The 8,239-nt window shown below is 45.0% G+C and overlaps 1 non-coding gene across 1 annotated transcript; it reads left to right on the top strand.

Annotated features, from left to right (window-relative positions):
• Positions 1 to 228: 228 nt before the first annotated feature.
• Positions 229 to 335, top strand: LOC129642490 (U6 spliceosomal RNA). The gene has a single exon (XR_008709760.1). It is a non-coding gene; the product is annotated as a U6 spliceosomal RNA (small nuclear RNA).
• The last annotated feature ends 7,904 nt before the right edge of the window (positions 336 to 8,239 follow it).

Below are 8,239 nucleotides of genomic sequence, written 5' to 3'. Positions count from 1 at the left end.
CTACCTGTAGGGAGGTTGTGCTCTGGTGGATCAAGTTAGACATTGAACAAGCAATCACAATTGTGATTATGCAAAAGTAAAGGGGGCTGTTGAGTGTGTAATGGGAGGGCCCAGGAGAAGGAAGGCATTCAAGCAGTTGATCTGTAGTAGGTTGGACGGTGACCCGCTATGTTCACCTCAATCCCCAGAACCTGTGAATGCTGACTTGTTCAGAAAAATAAGTTTTTGGTGCTTGCTTTTGTAGCACTTATACTAAAGCTGGAATGACACAGAGAAGATAAGCATGGCCCCTGCACAAAGACGACACAAAAATTTGTGAAGCGTTCCATTTTTTTTTTTTAACACAAATATACGGAATCTAGAAAATGGTACTGATTAATCTATTTGCAGGGAAGGACTATAGATCTAGGCATAGAGAATGGACTTATGGATACAGCAGGGGAAGGAGAGAGTAGGATGAATTGACAGAGTGCCATTGACATATATACATGACCATATGTGAAATAGATGGCTAGTGGGAAGCTGCTGTACAGTACAAGGATCTCAGCTCTGTGCTCTGTGACAGCCTAGAGGGGTGGGATGGAGGCTCAAGAGAGAGGGGAGACGTGTATATGTACACATATAGCTGGTTCACTTCACTGTGAAGCAGAAACCAATACAACATTGTAAAGCAATTATCTTCATTTTAAAAAAAAAATGATTAAAAAAAAGGAAAGCAGTAGGACCCACTTTGGACAGTAAAGAAAAAAACAGGAAAAGGACAGTTTAGAATATAATAAAAAGGAGATGTAGAGATCATTCTGGATTCTTGGGTGAGCCCTAAATCCAATAACAAGAGTCTTTTAAAGAAAAAGGCATTGACTTCCCTGGCAGTCAAGTGGTTAAGTCTTCACCTTCCAATGCAGAAAGTATAGTTTTGATCCTTCATTGGGGAGCTAAAATTCCGTATGCCTCATGGTCAAAAACAAAAAACGTAAAATAGAAACAAGGTAACGAATCCAATACAGACTTTTAAAAAATGGTCTACATTAAAAAAAAAAAAACTCTTTCAAAAAAAAGAAAAATGCAGAGGGCAATCTGAGATGGACAAAAGAGGAGACATAAAAAAGAGGAGAATCACTGTGGCTATCGAGACAGAGACTGGAGTGATGTGGCCACAAGTCACAGAATACTGACAGCCATCAGAAGCTGAAAGTGGCAGAGAAGAGACTCTCTGTCAGGAATTGTACCGTGCCTCTCAGATTTGGAAGAAGATTCTTCCCTATTCCCCAAATGAAAATGGAGCCCTTTTGACACCTTGATTGCATTCTAGTGAGATCCTAAGGAGGGGATCTGGCATCCTGACCCACAGAAACTGAGATGATAAATGTGCTAGGTTTGTGGCAATTTGTTATACTGCATGGTCCAGAAATGGTGAGGCATAGCTGGAGTGTGCTGACTGAGGGGTGTTTGCAATGAGGATGAAGTAGCAGATCTTAGGGGGCTCTGGAATTTAGGTGAAGGATTTTTAGACTATCAGCACAATGACCAGCATTTGAGGGTCTTAAAGCTGTACAGTGATACATTAAACTTGAGACTTTACAAGACCACTCTAAGAGCTGGCTATAGCTACTATAACAAATTACCACAGAGAGTGGCTTCAAATAGCACAAATTTATTTTCTTATAGTTCTGTGGTTTAGAAGTCGGCCATGGTTCGAACTGTGGTGCTAGAGAAGACTCTTGAGAGTTCCCTGAAAAGCAAGGAGATCAAACCAGTCTATCTTAAAGGAAATCAACCCTTAATGCTCTTTGGAAGGACTGATGCTGAAGCTCCAATACTTTGGATACTAGATGCAAGGAGCTGACTCACTGTAAAAGACCACGATGCTGGGAAAGATTGGATGACAGAAGAGGAGATGGTTGGATGGCATCACGGATTCAATGGATATGAACATGGGCAAACTCTGGAAATGGTGAGGGACTGGGAAGCTTGGAGTGCTACAACCCATGGGGTTGTGAAGAGTCAGACACAACTTGGCACCTGAACTACCACAGCATGGTTCACAGTGGACTCGCAGTCATAACAGAGCTACCTTCCTTTCTGGAGATTATAGGAGAGAATCTATTTCCTTTCCCTCTTGAGCTTCAGAGGTCACTTGTCTTCCTTGCCTACTAACCCCCATCCTTGGTCTGCAAAGCCAGACATGTGACATACCTCTTACCATTCTTCTGTAGTCACATTTGCCACTGCCTCCAAGCAGCAAAGGTTATCCAGTTTTAGAAACTCATGATTACATTGGTCCACCAATATAATGCAACATAACCTCCCATCTCAAAAACCCTTAATTCAATTACACTGGCAAGGTCCCTTTGCTATATAAAATAACAGAGTCACAGGTTTCAAGGATTAGAATGTGGACTTTTGGGAAGGTTGTGATTCTGTCAGTCCCAACCACACTGATGCCTTGATGGAACAGAGACAGACAGAAGTTAATGAAGATAGAGGGCTATTTCAGTGGTCTGAAAGAGATATCATGGGAATTAAAATCAGGATAGTTGTAGTACAGATGGAGAAAGTGAAAGTGAAGTCGCTCAGCCGTGTCCGACTCTTTGCAACCCCATGGACTCTAGCCTACTAGGCTCCTCCATCCATGGGATTCTCCAGGCAAGAATACTGGAGTGGGTTGCCATTTCCTTCTCCAGGGGATCTTCCCGACCCAGAGGTCAAACCTGGGTCTCCTGCATTGCAGGCAGACGCTTTAACCTCTGAGCCACCAGGGAAGCCTATACAGATGGAGAGACCTCATCAAATTTGTAAGATATCTGCATTGTATTTGTACTTGATGTGGATGTAGGAGCAGAAAGAAAGAGGAATTGAAGTTAACTCTCAGGATTTTGGCTTCAGGATTTGTGTGGATGGTGGTGACATCTGCTGAGCTAGGAAATACTGGAGATAGAGATGGTTTGGGCCGCGACCGGCGCGCTAAGCACGGCCGAGAGGAGCCACCCCACGTCGGAGGTCAGGGGCAGAAGACGGGAGGACCCCATGCCCAAAGGGCGGCAGCCAAGAGGAGTTACCCCATGTCAGAGGTCAGGGGCAGCGGCCAAGAGTACCAGACTGCAATGGCGCAGGAACGGCGGAGAGGAGCTACCCCGTGTCCAGGTCAGGGGCGACGGCCGGAAGGAGCAACCCCAAGCCCCCACGCCCGAGGCCAGGGGAGGTGGCCGGGAGGACCAACCCCACGTCCAAGGAGCCGTCACTGTGCGGGCGCAGGAGGGCCTAGAGGAGCTACCTCGAGCCACCCCGAGGTCAGGGGGGGTTGTCGAGAGGAGATACCCAGTGTCCGAGGTCAGGGGCGGCGACGAGAGGAGCTACCTCACGCCCCTAAGCCAGAGGCCAGGAGCGGCGGGCGGGAGGACCTACCCCATGCCCGCATGCCGGAGGCCAGGGGCAGCGGCCGGGAGGAGCAACCCACGCCCGAGGCCAGGGGCGGTGCCGGGAGGACCAACCCCATGTCGGGGCCTAGAGGAGCTATCCCACGTTGAAGGACAGGAAGGGCAGCGGTGAGGAGATACCCCTCGTCCAAGGTAAGGAGCAATGGCTGCACTTTGCTGGAGTAGCCGTGAAGAATACCCCACACCTAAGGTAAGAGAAACCCAAGTAAGACAGTAGGTGTTGCAAGAGGGCATCAGAGGGCAAACGCACTGAAACCATACTCACAGAAAACTAGTCAATCTAATCACACCAGGACCACAGCCTTGTCTAACTCAATAAAACTAAGCCATGCCCGTGGGGCAACCCAAGACGGGCGGGTCATGGTAGAGAGATCTGACAGAATGTGGTCCACTGGAGAATGGAATGGCAAACCACTTCAGTATTCTTGCCTTGAGAATCCCATGAACAGTATGAAAAGGCAAAAGGATAGGATACTGAAAGAGAAACTCCCCAGGTCGGGAGGTGCCCAATATGCTACTTGAGATCAGTGGAGAAATAACTCCAGGAAGAATGAAGGGATGGAGCCAAAGCAAAAACAATACCCAGCTGTGGATGTGACTGGTGATAGAAGCAAGGTCCGATGCTGTAAAGAGCAATATTACATAGGAACCTGGAATGTCAGGTCTATGAATCAAGGCAAATTCGAAGTGGTCAAACAAGAGATGGCAAGAGTGAATGTAGACATTCTAGGAATCTGCAAACTCAAATGGACTGGAATGGGTGAATTTAACTCAGATGACCATTGTATCTACTACTGCGGGCAGGAATCCCTTAGAAGAAATGGAGTAGCCATCATGGTCAACAAAAGAGTCCGAAATGCAGTACTTGGATTCAATCTCAAAAACGACAGAATGATCTGTGTTCGTTTCCAAGGCAAACCATTCAATATCACAGTAATCCAAGTCTATGCCCCAACCAGTAATGCTGAAGAAGCTGAAGTTGAATGGTTCTATGAAGACCTACAAGACCTTTTAGAACGAACACCCAAAAAAGATGTCCTTTTCATTATAGGGGACTGGAATGCAAAAGTAGGAAGTCAAGAAACACCTGGAGTAACAGGCAAATTTGGCCTTGGAATACGGAATGAAGCAGGGCAAAGACTAATAGAGTTTTGCCAAGAAAATGCACTGGTCATAACAAACACCCTCTTCCAACAACACAAGAGAAGACTCTATACATGGACATCACCAGATGGTCAATATCAAAATCAGATTGATTATATTCTTTGCAGCCAAAGATGGAGAAGCTCTATACAGTCAGCAAAAACAAGACCAGGAGCTGACTGTGGCTCAGACCATGAACTCCTTATTGCCAAATTCAGACTTAAATTGAAGAAAGTATGGAAAACCACTAGACCATTCAGGTATGACCTAAATCAAATCCCTTATGATTATACACTGGAAGTGAGAAATAGATTTAAGGGCCTAGATCTGATAGATAGAGTGCCTGATGAACTATGGAATGAGGTTCCTGACATTGTACGGGAGATAGGGATCAAGAACATCCCCATGGAAAAGAAATGCAAAAAAGCAAAATGGCTGTCTGGGGAGGCCTTACAAATAGCTGTGAAAAGAGGAGAAGCAAAAAGCAAAGGAGAAAAGGAAAGATATAAACATCTGAATGCAGAGTTCCAAAGCATAGCCAGAAGAGATAAGAAAGCCTTCCTCAGCGATCAATGCAAAGAAATAGAGGAAAACAAAAGAATGGGAAGGACTAGAAATCTCTTCAAGAAAATCAGAGATACCAAAGGAACATTTCATGCAAAGATGGGCTCAATAAAGGACAGAAATGGTATAGACCTAACAGAAGCAGAAGATACTAAGTAGAGATGGCAAGAATACACAGAAGAACTGTACAAAAAAGATCTTCACGACCCAGATAATCACGATGGTGTGATCACTGACCTAGAGCCAGACATCCTGGAATGTGAAGTCAGGTGGGCCTTAGAAAGCATCACTACGAACTAAGCTAGTGGAGGTGATGGAATTCCAGTTGAGCTATTCCAAATCCTGAAAAATGATGCTGTGAAAGTGCTGCACTCAATATGGCAGCAAATTTGGAAAACTCAGCAGTGGCCACAGGACTGGAAAAGGTCAGTTTTCATTCCAATCCCAAAGAAAGGTAATGCCAAAGAATGCTCAAACTACCACACAATTGCACTCATCTCACACGCTAGTAAGTGAGTGAAGTGAGTGAAGTCGCAGTCGTGTCCGACTCTTTGCGACCCCATAGACTAGCCTACCAGGCTCCCCCGTCCATGGGATTTTCCAGGCAAGAGTACTGGAGTGGGTTGCCATTACCTTCTCCACACATGCTAGTAAAGTAATGCTCAAAATTCTCCAAGCCAGGCTTCAGCAATATGTGAACTGTGAACTTCCTGATGTTCAAACTGGGTTTAGAAAAGGCAGAGGAACCAGAGATCAAATTGCCAACATCCGCTGGATAATCAAAAAAGCAAGAGAGTTCCAGAAAAACATCCATTTCTGCTTTATTGACTATGCCAAAGCCTTTGACTGTGTGGATCACCATAAACTGTGGAAAATTCTAAAAGAGATGGGAATACCAGACTACCTGACCTGCCTCTTGAGAAACCTATATGCAGGTCAGGAAGCAACAATTAGAACTGGACATGGAACAACAGACTGCTTCCAAATAGGAAAAGGAGTACGTCAAGGCTGTATATTGTCACCCTGCTTATTTAACTTCTATGCAGAGTACATCGTGAGAAACGCTGGACTGGAAGAACAAGCTGGAATCAAGATTGCCGGGAGAAATATCAATAACCTCAGATATGCAGATGACACCATCCTTGTGGCAGAAAGTGAAGAGGAACTAAAAAGCCTCTTGATGAAAGTGAAAGAGGAGAGTGAAAAAGTTGGCTTAAAGCTCAACATTCAGAAAACGAAGATCATGGCATCCGGTCCCATCACTTCATTGGAAATAGATGGGGAAACAGTGGAAACAGTGTCAGACTTTATTTTTCTGGGTTCCATAATCACTGCAGATGGTGACTGCAGCCATGAAATTAAAAGACGCTTACTCCTTGGAAGGAAAGTTATGACCAACCTAGATAGCATATTCAAAAGCAGAGACATTACTTTGCCAACAAAGTTCCATCTAGTCAAGGCTATGGTTTTTCCTGTGGTCATGTATGGATGTGAGAGTTGGACTGTGAAGAAGGCCGAGTGCCGAAGAATTGATGCTTTTGAACTGTGGTGTTGGAGAAGACTCTTGAGAGTCCCTTGGACTGCAAGGAGATCCAACCAGTCCATTCTGAAGGAGATCAGCCCTGGGATTTCTTTGGAAGGAATGATGCTAAAGCTGAAACTCCAGTACTTTGGCCACCTCATGCGAAGAGTTGACTCACTGGAAAATACTCTGATGATGGGAGGGATTGGGGGCAGGAGGAGAAGGGGACGACAGAGGATGAGATGGCTGGATGGCATCCCTGACTCGATGGACGTGAGTCTGAGTGAACTCCTGATGGACAGGGAGGCCTGGCGTGCTGCGATTCATGGGGTCGCAAAGAGTCGGGCACGACTGAGTGACTGAACTGAACTGAACTGAACTAGGCTTAATCCTTTATGTATCAGAGAGCTTCCTTTGATTCTTCCACATTCAGTCTCCTCTCTTCACCACTCTGCTCTCTGCCCCAGGATTCTGATCTTTATATCCTATTAAATAGATGACTTTGCCCTCTCACTTCCAATTGGGTTCAATGAACAGGGCAGAGGAAATAGATCAAAGAGAGGAGAGTGTGGGTTGGATATTTATTTCACTGAGTCTGTTTCTACTGGGTGTTCTTGGGTTGACTTTGTCCCACCATCTATCAGACATTCCTCTCCACATAGCTAGCTAGTTAGTTAGTACACAACAGTCTCTTCCCCTCTCTCCCTTTCTTCCTCTCCCCGCAACACCCGTCCTTCTCTCCTTCTCTCTCTCTGGGTTCTTGTAACCACTTCCTTCTCTTGCCCAACAGATTCGGAGTACTAATAACTTCCTGCTGTTACTAGGTCTATAGACCTAGTAGCAGGAAGGCATCAACCCACGTTGCTTTTTCTAAACCTTGTCCACAATTCTGCAAATAGCTTCTTTATTCAAATTTCTTCTGTTTCCTGCCAGAGGCCTGATGGATACATGTTAAATATGAGACATACTGATGACTGTGGAAATACAGATGCATGAGTTTGGAGCTCAGAAGCAAAGTGTGACTTGATGGTTAGATAATGTGGATGCTTGGTGCAAAGACACTAACTGGAACTTTGGTAACTGATTAGATTATTTAAGGAGGATGAACAGAGTTAGAAGAAAAACAAAAAACCTTGGGAGAAAACACAGAGGAGTTTTAATATTTAAAGGCTGGTGGGAAAAAAAGCAAAGGAAAGGACAAAGGGATTTGTACTACTCTGCTTGGCTTACATAACAGAATGCCATAGACTAGGTGCTTGAACCAACAGAAGTTTGTTTTTCACAGTTCTGGAAATTGGGAAATCCAAGATCAAGGCGCAAGTGCAAGCAGTTTCTGGTGAGAGCTCTTTCTGGCTTCCAGATGGCTTCTTCCTCATAGCATTCTCACATGGCATAGCAAGAAATAAAGAGATCTCTGGTGTCTCTTCTTAGAAAGGCACGAACCCCACCATAAGGGCCCCACCCTTACGACTTCATCTAAACCTAATTACTGCATTATGGCCCCATTTTCAAGTTACATCACCCTGGGGTTAAGGCTTCAATATGTGAATTTGGAGGAATACAATTCACCCCA

This window comes from Bubalus kerabau, chromosome 1, assembly GCF_029407905.1.
Source record: "Bubalus kerabau isolate K-KA32 ecotype Philippines breed swamp buffalo chromosome 1, PCC_UOA_SB_1v2, whole genome shotgun sequence".
In the NCBI taxonomy this organism is placed as follows: Eukaryota; Metazoa; Chordata; class Mammalia; order Artiodactyla; family Bovidae; genus Bubalus; species Bubalus kerabau.
Note: the sequence above shows the minus strand (reverse complement) of the source record. Positions and strands in the feature narration are given on the sequence as shown.